This window comes from Eptatretus burgeri, chromosome 3 (assembly GCF_056783735.1).
Source record: "Eptatretus burgeri isolate ZD-2024b chromosome 3, Ebu_testis_v1, whole genome shotgun sequence".
NCBI lineage: Eukaryota > Metazoa > Chordata > Myxini > Myxiniformes > Myxinidae > Eptatretus > Eptatretus burgeri.
In genome coordinates this window covers 65,682,713-65,695,212 of record NC_140963.1, presented here as the reverse complement: position 1 = coordinate 65,695,212, position 12,500 = coordinate 65,682,713, and the positions used below count along the sequence as shown (strand labels likewise).

The window sequence follows — 12,500 nt, the reverse complement described above, 5'->3', positions numbered from 1 at the left end:
ACACGGAACCGCTGCTGGCCCGCCGCCCGCCACACCTCTTCCCGCGTTTTTTTCCCTTCGCCGCTCACGTCGTCCTTGTGGCGGCGACAGAAGCGCGATTTCCCCCACACACAGCGCCTCGTGTCGTCGTGTTATTCATCGCGTGCTTTGCTCCGCATATCGGCACGAACGATGAAATCATGTCGTGGCGACATTAATTAACTACTGAGTTTGTCATGTTGTTTCATTTATTGTGATATCTTCGTTTAGGCCCGATAATAATTATTATTATTATTATTATTTTCGCATTGTCGCGGATTTATATGAACATCCCTGAATAAAGCCCATCCCTAAAAAAACATCCATGTTTGATATTTACTGAAACATGACATGAAAACACCAGAAGGATCCTGGACCGAAAAATCGATCCCCTTGGCATCCGACACAACCCATGTAACCATTGCCGGTTGCATCGCATAACATGATCAAAAGGAAGGGATCGCCTCCATATTACGTCTGCGCTGGAAGAAGGTTGGTGGTGGTGGAAGTAGTAGTAGTAGTAGTAGTAGCTGTAATGGAGGTTACAATGAAAAGGGAGAAGCTGAGAGGGGACGAAGGTGATACGGGAAAGTAGAAAGAAGCAACCTATTCATTACGTACGGACATCCCCTCTCCTCCGTCCACCCCTCCCCTCCCCTCTTCTCCCTCCACCCCTCCCCTCCCCTCTCCTCCCTCCACCCCTCCCGCCACCCTCCCCTCCCCTCTCCTCCTCCACCGCTCCCCTCCCCTCTCCTCCCTCTACCCCTCCCCTATCCTCCCTCCACCCGTCCCCTCCCCTCTCCTCCCTCCACCCCAGCCCCCGCCCCTCTCCCCTCCTCTCCTCTCCCCTCTCCTTCCTACACCCCCTTATCGTCCACTCCACAAAAAAAAAAAAAAAATGTCCACAAAAATCACCTTATGGTTGAGGAACCACCTAATTTAATTTCAATGTTGTATTTTGAACACAAATCGGAAACAAGCTTGCCGTCTCACAGTGCTTTGGCTCTGAAGTCGTCCTGATCCCACATGTGTAGAGCGGAGTGAGATAATTGCTTTTACTTTGTCTGCCTGTCTGGCAGTCAGACAAAAATGAAAATCATTCCAAACAAAAAAACCTACTGTTTTTAATGATGTCATAAAGGACACAAACAACAAGCACGAATAACTAAAGTAGCTTGTTAAATAAGGTGGTGTAAAAGACGCTGCATAAACGGCGGTAAACTTCCGAAATGTTTCCTTTGTACAACCTTTGAAATCTTTTATTTTATTTCAAGTCAATTATCTACTGTACTTGAATGTTGTAGAACACAAATCACCTTTTTGACACTTTCAAAAACCTGTTTAGCAGTACTTGGACAAACTATTACAGCATCCTTTGTCATCTCGACCAATCAAATTTTCCGCTCACAGCCCTTCTCCATTGTCCTTTTTTTTCTCAAGACCTCACGGTCACGTGTTCGATGAACTCCAGTTTTATTCGTCTTCATTCTCGAGCTTTAATCCCAACAGCTGCTGTTCGACTGCTCGGATCCATCTTTTCCATTCTCTTCTGTCTTCTGCATCTTCTCTCCATCCCGTGTTCTTCAAATCTCTTTCCACTACTTCCCTCCACCAAATGTCTGTCTTCCTCTCGATCTTTTCCCTCTCATTGGCTCATTCTGTACTTTCTTGATTGGTTCCTCGTCCTTTCTTCTCGTCACGTGCACAAACCCAACCGCAACCTAGTCTTTCTAATTTCTTTTTCTGCAATGCATGCAACTCCGTCTCTCTTCCGGATGTCCGCGTTCCTCAACCACCCACTTCGTGAGACTCTGAGAATCTACCGACGAGCATCCTTAAGAGCCCCCAAAATAACAGCATTAAATCTGGGGTTTTCAACGGATTTGACATTGAGGGCTGCATATGCGGTCTCCCCTGTGTTATGTAGGCCGCACCCTCACCACATACCGCATCGCATGATACTGCATGTTGTATCTCACAACAATGCAATCCAAATTAAATATCCTGTAATACTCTTTATTGTAACATCATGGCAACCACTTTTTGTTTTTCTTTCTGAACACCAAAAGCGATCCATGTTTCCCTGGTACTTTCATCGACTCACCTTGCTCTGTTGAAAAAACTACTTTTCTCGTGACGAGGCTCACTTGGCAATCACACTGCTACATTAGTCAGAAGGTGCTTCAGGGGCAGCGTTAAATATTGTTACGTTTGAGGGGGGGGGGGGGTATGCATTCAAAGGGTAATTAGGATGTTCAATTAGGTATGCCATGCTGTTCGAGTTTACCAGGATCTCGATGTAATAAGTAGTAATTCAGTGGTGATAAGTTGTCTAGTAAATGTTCATTTCTTCAAGGGGGAAATGATAAATGTCACGTAATTAGGTAGGGACACGGGATAGGGTAAGAGTGTCTGCGTAAACCCCTTTTGGTATTCTCTGAAGACTGGCCGTGACGTCACAGGACAGAGCAGCGGATGGCTCCGCCCCGTGATCACGATTGGCAGAAGGCGACGACAGTGGGCCAATAAACGGCTCGATTGAAGGTGACGAGGGCAGAAGGATAAAAAGGTTCTGTTCGGGGTCAAAAAGAAGAAGAAGAAGAAGATTACAACCAGAACGCTCGTGTTTTTTTGGTGTGGAACCTGTGCTGGCAGAGAGCGTCCTGGTTGCTGTGCTGAGTTGATCGTGCTCTTGATCGTGCCTGGGAGCCTTGCCGAGCCTCGTGCCTCTCCTCGGTCGGCTCTGGGGTTCTGCTGACTCGGAGTGCGGGGTCGGGCGGCGGGCGGACCTGCCTCCCTCTCCTGCTCGCGGCTTGGCGCGGGAGCTGGTTCCCTGGCGGCTGTGGGCGGACTTGGGCCAGGACCAGGAGGTCGACAGCACCGCGGTTTCTTCTGCCCCCCCCTGGCGAGAGCAAGGCCGGCTCGTCCGATGCCGATCCAGGGGCAGTTGCGTCCACACCACGATCCAGCTTGACCACCAGAGATAGCTACGTTTTGTGTGTGTGTGTGTGTGTGTGTGTGTGTGTGTGTGTGTGTGTGTGTGTGTGTGTGTGTGTGTGTGTGTGTGTGTGTGTGTGTGTGTGTGTGTGTGTGTGTGTGTCTGCTTGGCGCCTTAGAGGGTTTGAGAATTGTATATTCATTGGAATTGTCTGTGTTTTTCCCCACGCCCGATCCCACACCATCCCATCGAATCGCCCCGGATCCCTCTTCTTGCCGAGTCTTGTTATTTCTGGTCAATAGTAAAAAGAATAAACATCATCAACTCAGTGAAAAGTGACTCGTGCCACCTTCCTCGTCCCGTTTGCGGTAGAGCGATTAGAACCGCCATGTTTGGGTTATAAATAAATAAACCGCCTCCATCGTTTCGGCTCATTCTACGTTGGCGGGACTGTTCAAGTCCCGTGGACGTCACAATATTAATCCAAGCACTCATTTTGAATACTGAGCATGATGTTACATGGGTCGCAACCGGTAAACGAGAAGCTTGAAAAAACCCCCGATTGAATATTTTGCCTGCATGATGTAAAGGTTGGGGGAAGTGTCTGGGGTTTGGCATTCCAGCCAGCTTTAGCATCATAAAAAAAATTAATTTATTGTTTCTGATGAACAGCTTTATACTTCAGGTTCTCTGATACTGATGCACCATACTCTATTACAGAGCGTTGGTGCTGCCGAAGCACTTTCTTGGCAAGCGTTGCACTTGGTGATTTGCTATTGCCTTCCCAGCATTAGTCGGAGCAGGAATTTGGAAATTGGTCATGGTACCGGCGATAGATCGCCGACTCTTTTACGAAGGGCACCATGGCATGGTTAACGTCGACAGACCAATTCCAGTAGATGAGACTCCTGTTTAACATTCATTCGAGGGATGGCACACCCATTGATGAATCACTCTGCCTGTGAAAAACCAGGATAATACTTTATAGCTGGGTTGGGATTCAAACCCAGGCTTGAAGGCTGAGAGGCAAGTGTGCATACATCAACGCAATCGTGCGTGCTTGCGTATTGCATCTGGGTCCGTTTGTCTGTTTGTCCACACAGAACATATTAGTGTTTTTCTCTGTAACTGCTTGTTGTTGGATTTTCACCATAGGAGCGATGACTCATGATAATTATGATGTCATAGTTTACGTGGTATGGCAGCCATATTGGAAAAAAGGACAAACTTTGTACCTCTGTATCTCTGAAACTACACCATGGGAAAAATTGAAACTTGGCACATAGCAAGTACTCCTCATGGGGAATGAGTGTGATTTTTTTTTATTGTCTACAAAGCTACTACATCTACAAATACAACAACAATGCCATCTTCGCTCTCACAGCGACAACCCTCTGCTCCTGGCATTCTCCGCCCGCTCGCTGGTATGCGGGCGTGTTCGAAATTCGTTCGGAGATGGAATTCCATTCCCAAATATTGTCATGAACCGGTTCGCTTGGCAGCACGCCAAATAAGGGAATGCGTCGTGTCCCACCCACTGAGGACGGGCCACGCCTGAGCGGACTGCACCCGAGAGTGATAAAAAGGAACGAAGAGCAAATAATCGGGAGGATCTGCTCGAGCGCGGAGAGGAATAATTCGGGCACGTTCAAAACGCATCTCTCGATGCTTGGTGACAGGCATCTCGTCGCTGGCGTGCTCTGGTTCTCGGCTCCTCTCGTGGCTGGCGTAGTCTGCGTCTGGCTGCCCTGGTCCGTTCTTGACCGACTGGTGCTCCGGGAAGGTGCGGACGTCAAGCCGCGCGCTCGCGGCCAGGTAGCCAGCCACTCTCTCATTCCTCAGCTTGACTTCCCTCCGAGCTGAAGGGATAATAAAGACCATTTTGGGTCCGTTTCTTTTGGGTGTGCGTCTGTGTGTGGGACCGTCTGCAAGTAGGAATTGTTTAAGTGCTTGTGTGTAAATTTGCATTCTCCATTAGTCGTGATAACTCTGCCCTTACGTGCTTCCCTCGTTTCACCCGATTACTGTGAATAAATACCCCATTTGTTAAATGTATCAGTTCGTTGCTGTGTTTCTTCCATTGGCTTAGTATGGCGCATGTTGGTGAATTACAAAGGCTGTTGCCGCTGTAAAAGTACATTTGGACTGACGGGACTTCGGCAACCATCCGCTCGGGTTGTGCACGGGTCTGGCACGCTAACGGCTCGACTCGTACGAGTGCCGTCGAGGGTGTGAATACTCGGTAATTTTCCACGTGGATCTCGAGGTATTTTGAAGATTGGCAAATAACCCTGTACCACGTGGTGGAATTATTGACGATTCACGGTCCGGTAAGGACCCGTACCCTCAGAGTTTTCCGAAAGGTACGATCTAGATTCCGGGTGTTTGGTAGAGTCGACCCTACTGCTCCACCTAGCGGTCGTGCTCGCAGCCGATACCCTGGTCCGCAACAATATGGTCTGGCAGCCATATTGGATTGAGCAAAAATCTTTAAAAAAATCTTTCTCTTCAACCGCTTCATGGATCGACACAAAACTTCACAATTATGACCAGTGGTAATGGGGAAAGTATCTTTTAAATTTCAAGCTTATTAGGTGCATGGTCTGGCAACTAGAATTTTTATTTTATTTTATCTGGGTTATTTTTGAATAAGGCTCATGAGGCTGTGCCTGGATGTGTTTGAGGGTAAAGGAGTAGCAGCTGAAATGTGCATCCTATCGAGGTTCCTCCTGATGACTTCATATTTGCTTTTTGCTTGTTTGGGTTCCTTCTCATGATTCCAATGCAGGATTGTACCTATTTGGTCTCCCATTTTATTTGAATTGAATTTATTTTAATCGCATTCTGAATTCAATTTAATAATAATAATAATAATAATAAAAAACGTCATGGGTCAGGGTCAAGTGTTTGATCAAAGTGGGGCGTCTTGGTACCCGGTCATCACAGCCATCATTTATAAAGTGGTGGTTCTAGTTATGTCTCTTATTAATTACATAATACACCAATACACACAAAATAGACGATACAAAACTACACAAACACCACATAAAACAAGTCCTGGCGAGAGTCTGCAATCTCGGATTGCTCTTTTACTTATTTTGATAGTGTATGAGGTGATATATCCATGCAGTAGTAACCACACTGAGATCGCAAGTGGTGTAATCTGGTGTTATGGAATATCTGAGGTCGGATCATTTGCTATCTGCCTTTTTAGGCAGAAATTGGGAATGTAATCAGGGTGTCGATGATATACCTCACCTAGTTGTCATTGAAATACACCATGGTATCATTATGGTCCACCAACTAATGTTAGCATTTGGATTCCCAGTCTTTACATCCATCCGAGGAACGCCACACTTTTATTTTTATGCAATGCCTCCCATGATAGTTAAAGTACTCTTCTTGAATAGTTTTTGTTGATTAAATACATGGAGGAAGAAGAAACATCAATCTAGAATGGCAAACTGGTACTTCTAAGATGTGAATAATGCACACTGCCAATGACTATATATATATATATATATATATATATATATATATATATATATATATATATATATATATATATATATATATATATATATATATATATATATATATATATCTGAAAGGCCGATGTGGCGATGCATCTATAAGAAGACCACAGATTACAAGAATCACCTCTGGTCAGATCCTCGCACCCAGTGTCGATTTACCGTAACTGTAAGATGATTGAAGTAGATGGGGAACCATGCCAGTGGTTGCGCAACATATGACAATTGGCCGAGTGAACCAACGTTATATGCCGCACCCTATCGACTATCAGAGGCCAATCAACCGCTTGGGCTAATTACACCCAGGAGCACTATCTCCGACTAAATCTGAACAGGATAAGTCAAGACACAGTTCTTTTTATGACATGGGATTTAATGAGCAAGCAAGATGAGAATTGGCATTAAAATGAGCAATTCCATTATAAAATGGTGGGAAAACACAGCCATGATAATTTACAAGAAATGGTGGGAAAGTGAGCACAGGCAATGGCGATAATTATATATACAAATAGTATCGCACATATACATTTCCCTTGTCCCCTATGCATCATTTGCGTCATCGGATGCCTCGATCATTCCCTGAGTAATGTAACTAATTGGTGCTCAGAGATACTCCCAAAGAAGTGAAAGATTGGAACGGGGTGTAAAGAATAAGAAGAAGAGGTGATAAAGAGTTAATGAGGGGTCATCTGTGAGCCCTGACACACCTTTCCACAATACAGATGGATTGCGCCCACCCAATGATCTGGCCTGATGATCTGTATTGAGTCCCCCTCACGCTCCCTTCTGGATTCTCCTCTCTGCTCCATTTCCACCCCTTATCTGGGGACGCCCGATGGTATCTACCTGGATGCGATGGACTGTGCAACTTTGGCAGGAACGCTGCCCGTGAGGCTAAGTGAGGTGAACATCTCTGTTGGCGAGGTGGGCAACCAGGCTGATGCGAAGGTGCGCATGGCTTGGTGTGATGAAGGGAGTGAAAAGAACGAAGAGTGTGAAGGAGGTGAGCGTAGCGAAGCAAGCAAGCTGGAGAAAAAGAAGAGAAGGAAAGAGAAACAAGTGTGCAAAGAATCTCAAAGTGTTAAAAGATACCCCAAAATAAGTGTGTAAAAGATATCCAAAGGAAGTTCCTTCCCCGCGTTTCTCCCTTTGTTCCTTCACCCCCCCCCCAAGCACTTTTCTCTGTGGCTCTGGGACCCTCACTGATGCAGAGGCCATGAGGGCGGACTGATCCTCACTGCCGGTGATTGGTTGGGACCCGTATCTATCTCTACCTGAGATATCTCTGCCTCCCTGCCAACGCAGCTCGATAGTTGGGAAGGGACCTTAATTGTGGATTTTTTGGGAATGGAGAAGGGGCCAGAATTGGCACCTATCTGTCACTTCATGATTGATGGCTTTCTGTGAAACAAAGCCTCGATGACGTCCTGAGAGCGGGCGGGGAGCCCGCTAAGCGGCATTCCCCCCTAGGGCAGAAAGGAATGATGTGGAAATGGCCTGATGTGTGCGTGGTGTTGGTGGGAAATGGTTCCAGTCCAGAATGCACAAAGGAAAATAACGTACTTAAGCTGACATTTGTAATGCACATCTATCCACATGAATACAATATATCATAATAGTTAAACAGAATATGAAGGCATCACATGCTTCAATCTATCTGAATGGTCTTTGTTCTCCCCAGGGGCTCATAACAGTGACGACCGTATTTTATGTTGTATCAACTGCACTTTTTTATCGGCAAAAAAGGCAAAAGTTTGGGTTGCGGTTAATACACGGGTATAGAAAAAAAATCAGTCTTAAAAACGATCAATGCTGAATTTAATTATATTCCAAATGAACATTTTTTTTCTGTTTTTTTTTTTTGCAGTCGGAACTGCTGTTAAGTTCAATTCCGCTGTTTAAATTTTGAAAAACTGTTCAGGTTAAGAGTTTGTACAGCGTTTTATTATGTGTGGAAATTAAATACAGCTCGGAAATGCCTGGAGTTTAGGTGCATGGCATATCTCGAGCCTCTCGGCTCTGAAAACGCCATGAAACACAAAAGAAGAGGAAGAACACCTGGTTTCACATCAAAATACGAATTACTCACAATAGCTAGAGTCTAATAACGGATAACCCACCTCAAATAAGCTTGTGCGCAATGTGATGATCAACACTACTTTCACAAGAAGGATCGATTCACTGTCATGCTTGACTGCACCGCAGACGGTGACAGGCTTCCCACATATGTCATGTTGAAGAGGAAGACAATGCCCAATGACACGTTTCCAGCCGGCGTCATTGTTCATGCACAGCAGAAGGGGTGGATAGACGAGGGAATGGTCCAGGATTGGGTGCGCACAGTCTGGAGTAGTAGGCCGGATTGTGGTCTCTCTCGACGACGGAGCATGCCAGTCCTCGATGCATTCAGTTGTCACAAGACCGAGGACACCAAAGCACTGCTCCATGGGACCAACACCAATCTCGTCATCATCCCTGGCAGGATGACATCATTCCTGCAGCCCCTCAATGTGTCCATCATCAAGCTGTTCAAGGACGGGCTACATCGCTGCTGGTCCGACTGGATAATGAGTGGGGAGAAGACTGACACCAAGAGTGGGAGGATGAGAAAGGTCGACCTTCCGTTGATCTGTGGCTGGATCGTCAAGGTGTGGGAGTAGATGCCGTCGGACATCATCAAGCGAGCATTTCTGAAATCCATCTCCAACAACATGGACGGCACAGAGGACAACATCATTTGGGAGGAGGAGGCTGCAAATGACGGTGACAGCGACGGGGACTTGCTCTCCTCTGATTCGGACAATGTGTTGCGTGCCGTCTTCGATGAGGAAAGCATTGATCATTATTTCCTCGGGTTTAGCTGAAAAGCTTCATCAAATCCACAAGAATATGTATGATACCAGTATGAATCCCTTGACTTCCTTTTTCTGGTCACAAAAAATCGTCTTTATAATGTTAAAAAAATAAGAAAGAAAAATAAAAACTTCTTTGATTCCTCTCCTCTCTCTTCAACTTCTTGAAAATAAGAATAAGACTGTTAGCTATGAATGCGAGCAGACATGGGAGTCAGCATGTTGATACCTCCGTTGCTTTGTTCCATACAAAGTTAATGCACAAATGTACGAGGGGCAGTCAATAAGTAACCTTAAAATGGCGATATCAATTCAAGAATGTAATGTGTGTAGTTCTAGACATCATATGTTATATCTATGGGTAAGAGTCATGTTTTGCCTCTTTTCGATCTGGCAACATTGAGCGTATGACGTCAGTAGAGCAGGTCCAAGATGGCGGCTCCCTTAGAAGCATGCACCAGGGAGGAGCAGCGTTCTGTCATCCGTTTCTTGGGAAGTGAGCGTGTGAATCCCAGTGAAATCCATTGCAGAATGAAAATGCAATATGGTGATGCATGTTTATCGCTGCAGCAGGTGTACGTCTGGGACAGGAAGTTTAAAAGCTCAGTTAAACCTTGATCAGGGCCTCTCAATTCCAAACTTCTACGCCGTTTCCCAGTGGTTTGGCCAAGGGCACAGCCATCTTTGTTTCAGAACAGACTGAAGTTAGCTCTAATTCTGATTGGCTGCTAATCTGTGACTTCATATTTGGTGCCCTACCCTCATATGATATAGTGCCATAAGTCCTGCTTGATAAAAACTACTTGGCACATAATTGCGAGAACTCTTTCTTTTTGGAAGACGACAAGCGAAGTTTCTTCTGACCACATGCCTATCATGTCGATCCAAGCATGTTAGAACAAAACTGAATGATAGACAGGCTCAGCTGATGGCCTAATAAAGCATGCACAGCCTCGAAAAAGTTGTCTTTACGATTAAAAAAATAATGAAATTTTCTTTCAATCCCAAATGAAAGAACATTCGATGCACAGGCTGTGTTTTCCACTGATCACTAGAACAAAGTAATTTTGCACACTCAGCACATGAAGCATGGTGGTGTTTCAACTTGGGGGGGGGGGGGGGACACTTTCAACTGGTTAAGGTTTGGAGAAGCCGAGAAGGTAATCATGCTGTTGCATACTTCCATTGGCAGAATGTGATAATAAGGCCTGGAACAGACCTGGTTACCCAACATGGCAAGTTATTGGGTCTAATGTAGAACCTCTCCTTATAGACAGGTTAATTCCCCCAGAAGCATCCGCTCCTGCCCCTCATTCCTTCTCCTCCTCGCACCCATTGTTTGTCCAAATCTGCCTCTATCTTGGACCTTCTAACAGAGGAAAGGCAACTCTGATCAGTCTTTCCAGACCTCTCCCTTTTGCCACAAGCACAGTGAAGGTTCCTTTTGTCCTGTTGTGTGTTGACTCGTTCAGTGTACTCGTACTAGCTGTTGCATGAGCCTCAATTGTGCATACAAAAAATATTGACGTATTTTAGTATAACTTGTAATATTCACTCCCACTGGGAGTGGTGTTATGCCATACATATTTACATAGAGAAAATTTGGGTTCTCCACCACCCTGTATTCCCTGGACTATGAATTATTTTTACCACTTAAGCACCTCCCCCCATCCCCCTCTCTGTTCCCTCACATCCCCTTCCCAGTGCACACCCTGAGAACAACCACCATTTCAACTCCTTCCGTCAGGCAATTCAAGAGTGCATATAAGCCAAAATGTCTGGTGTTGGCTTAATGGCTAGGGTGGTGGGTTTGGAAACCTCGGATCCTGAGTTCAAATCCCACTCAGGTGTTGAATTAATACCAGGTGGGGTTGACTCTGCCTGCCATCCTTCTGAGGTCGGCAAAATGAGTGCCACCTTGCTGGTATCCTGTGTCGGAGTGGCGACCCGTCCAGGATAGTGCCCAATAGCCAGAGTATGGTCTGAATGGATGGATGGATACAAGCCAAACCAAGTCACAAACGGACATTTCTGAAATTTTTAGTTTGATTATATCGAAGAACCTATCCTGAGGACACATTAATCCCCCCAAGAAATACGGATGAATTCATTGCGTCAAGAATTGGGTTATTTTGGTATGACTAATAACCTGGCAACACCAACGGCACGTTCACCGGCATCCATTTTACGAATACGATGTAATTTCACTTCTCAGGTAACACTTACAATGCCTCTGAGCCATTCTACTCCACAGTAGATTATGACATTTCTTTATGTGCGACGCAAAGTACAGTAGTTCTTTCGACGATTTTGTGATCTCCCGATTTGTTACTTTAGTGATCTAGTCTGGCGTTTTTATCAGTCTTTTTGAGTTCTGAAAACATTCAAGAGAATGTACGGTATGGCTTTCAATGTAAGTGTGAGTTGAGGCGATGTTTGTATTAATAATGTGACGACTTATTTGCGAAATGACGTAAAATGGGGAGATGTAAATCATCGTATTACTGTTCCTCCATTACACAGCACATGTGATGAAGTTTGCCACCATCTTGGTTCCACCCTGCATGCTTTGACCAGCATTGATGCCACTTACTTTATAACTTGAGATGTTATACAATACAATTTTATGAAATTTAATAATTTAGCTATGATTGTTACCTGTTCTTAAAGAAAAGGTCCACATTGACCTTTTTCGACTTTTACTTGGAGATTGATGTAACATTCCAATGAATACATCTTGAATCTTTCAATGGTTTATGGGGTGTGCAATAGAACATGTGGGAAATCCGTAAAAAAAAAAATAAAAAAAAATTAGAAAAGAGTAACAGTTCAATTAAGTGGGAAAATAAATGGTTGTGGTAGGTCATGTACATTTAATGTGCAAGGTAAGCTGATTTTCCACTGGTGATTTAAGACAGCATTTGTATTGCTGTATCGTGGAATATGCTATAAGGATAATGAATGCATGAAAGCCTATAGCAAGGAATGTAAACATCTCGTGTACAGTATATACGGTAGGTTAAGGTATATGGTAATGTTTGAAAGTGAGATTACATTGCCTGGTTGATTGACTGCATGGACACTGCTGAGATTGTGGATCTATTGAGAAGGACCCAAGGCCGAGGTTGTGGACCACCTGCTTGCAGAGGTTCTGGGTTG

General features: G+C 44.9%; 1 protein-coding gene across 1 annotated transcript in view; it reads left to right on the top strand.

The window, feature by feature from the left end:
- Window positions 1-12,500, top strand: part of GPD2 (glycerol-3-phosphate dehydrogenase 2) — a 323,960-nt gene that overhangs the window by 540 nt on the left and 310,920 nt on the right. The gene's annotated exons all lie outside the window — the stretch shown is intronic.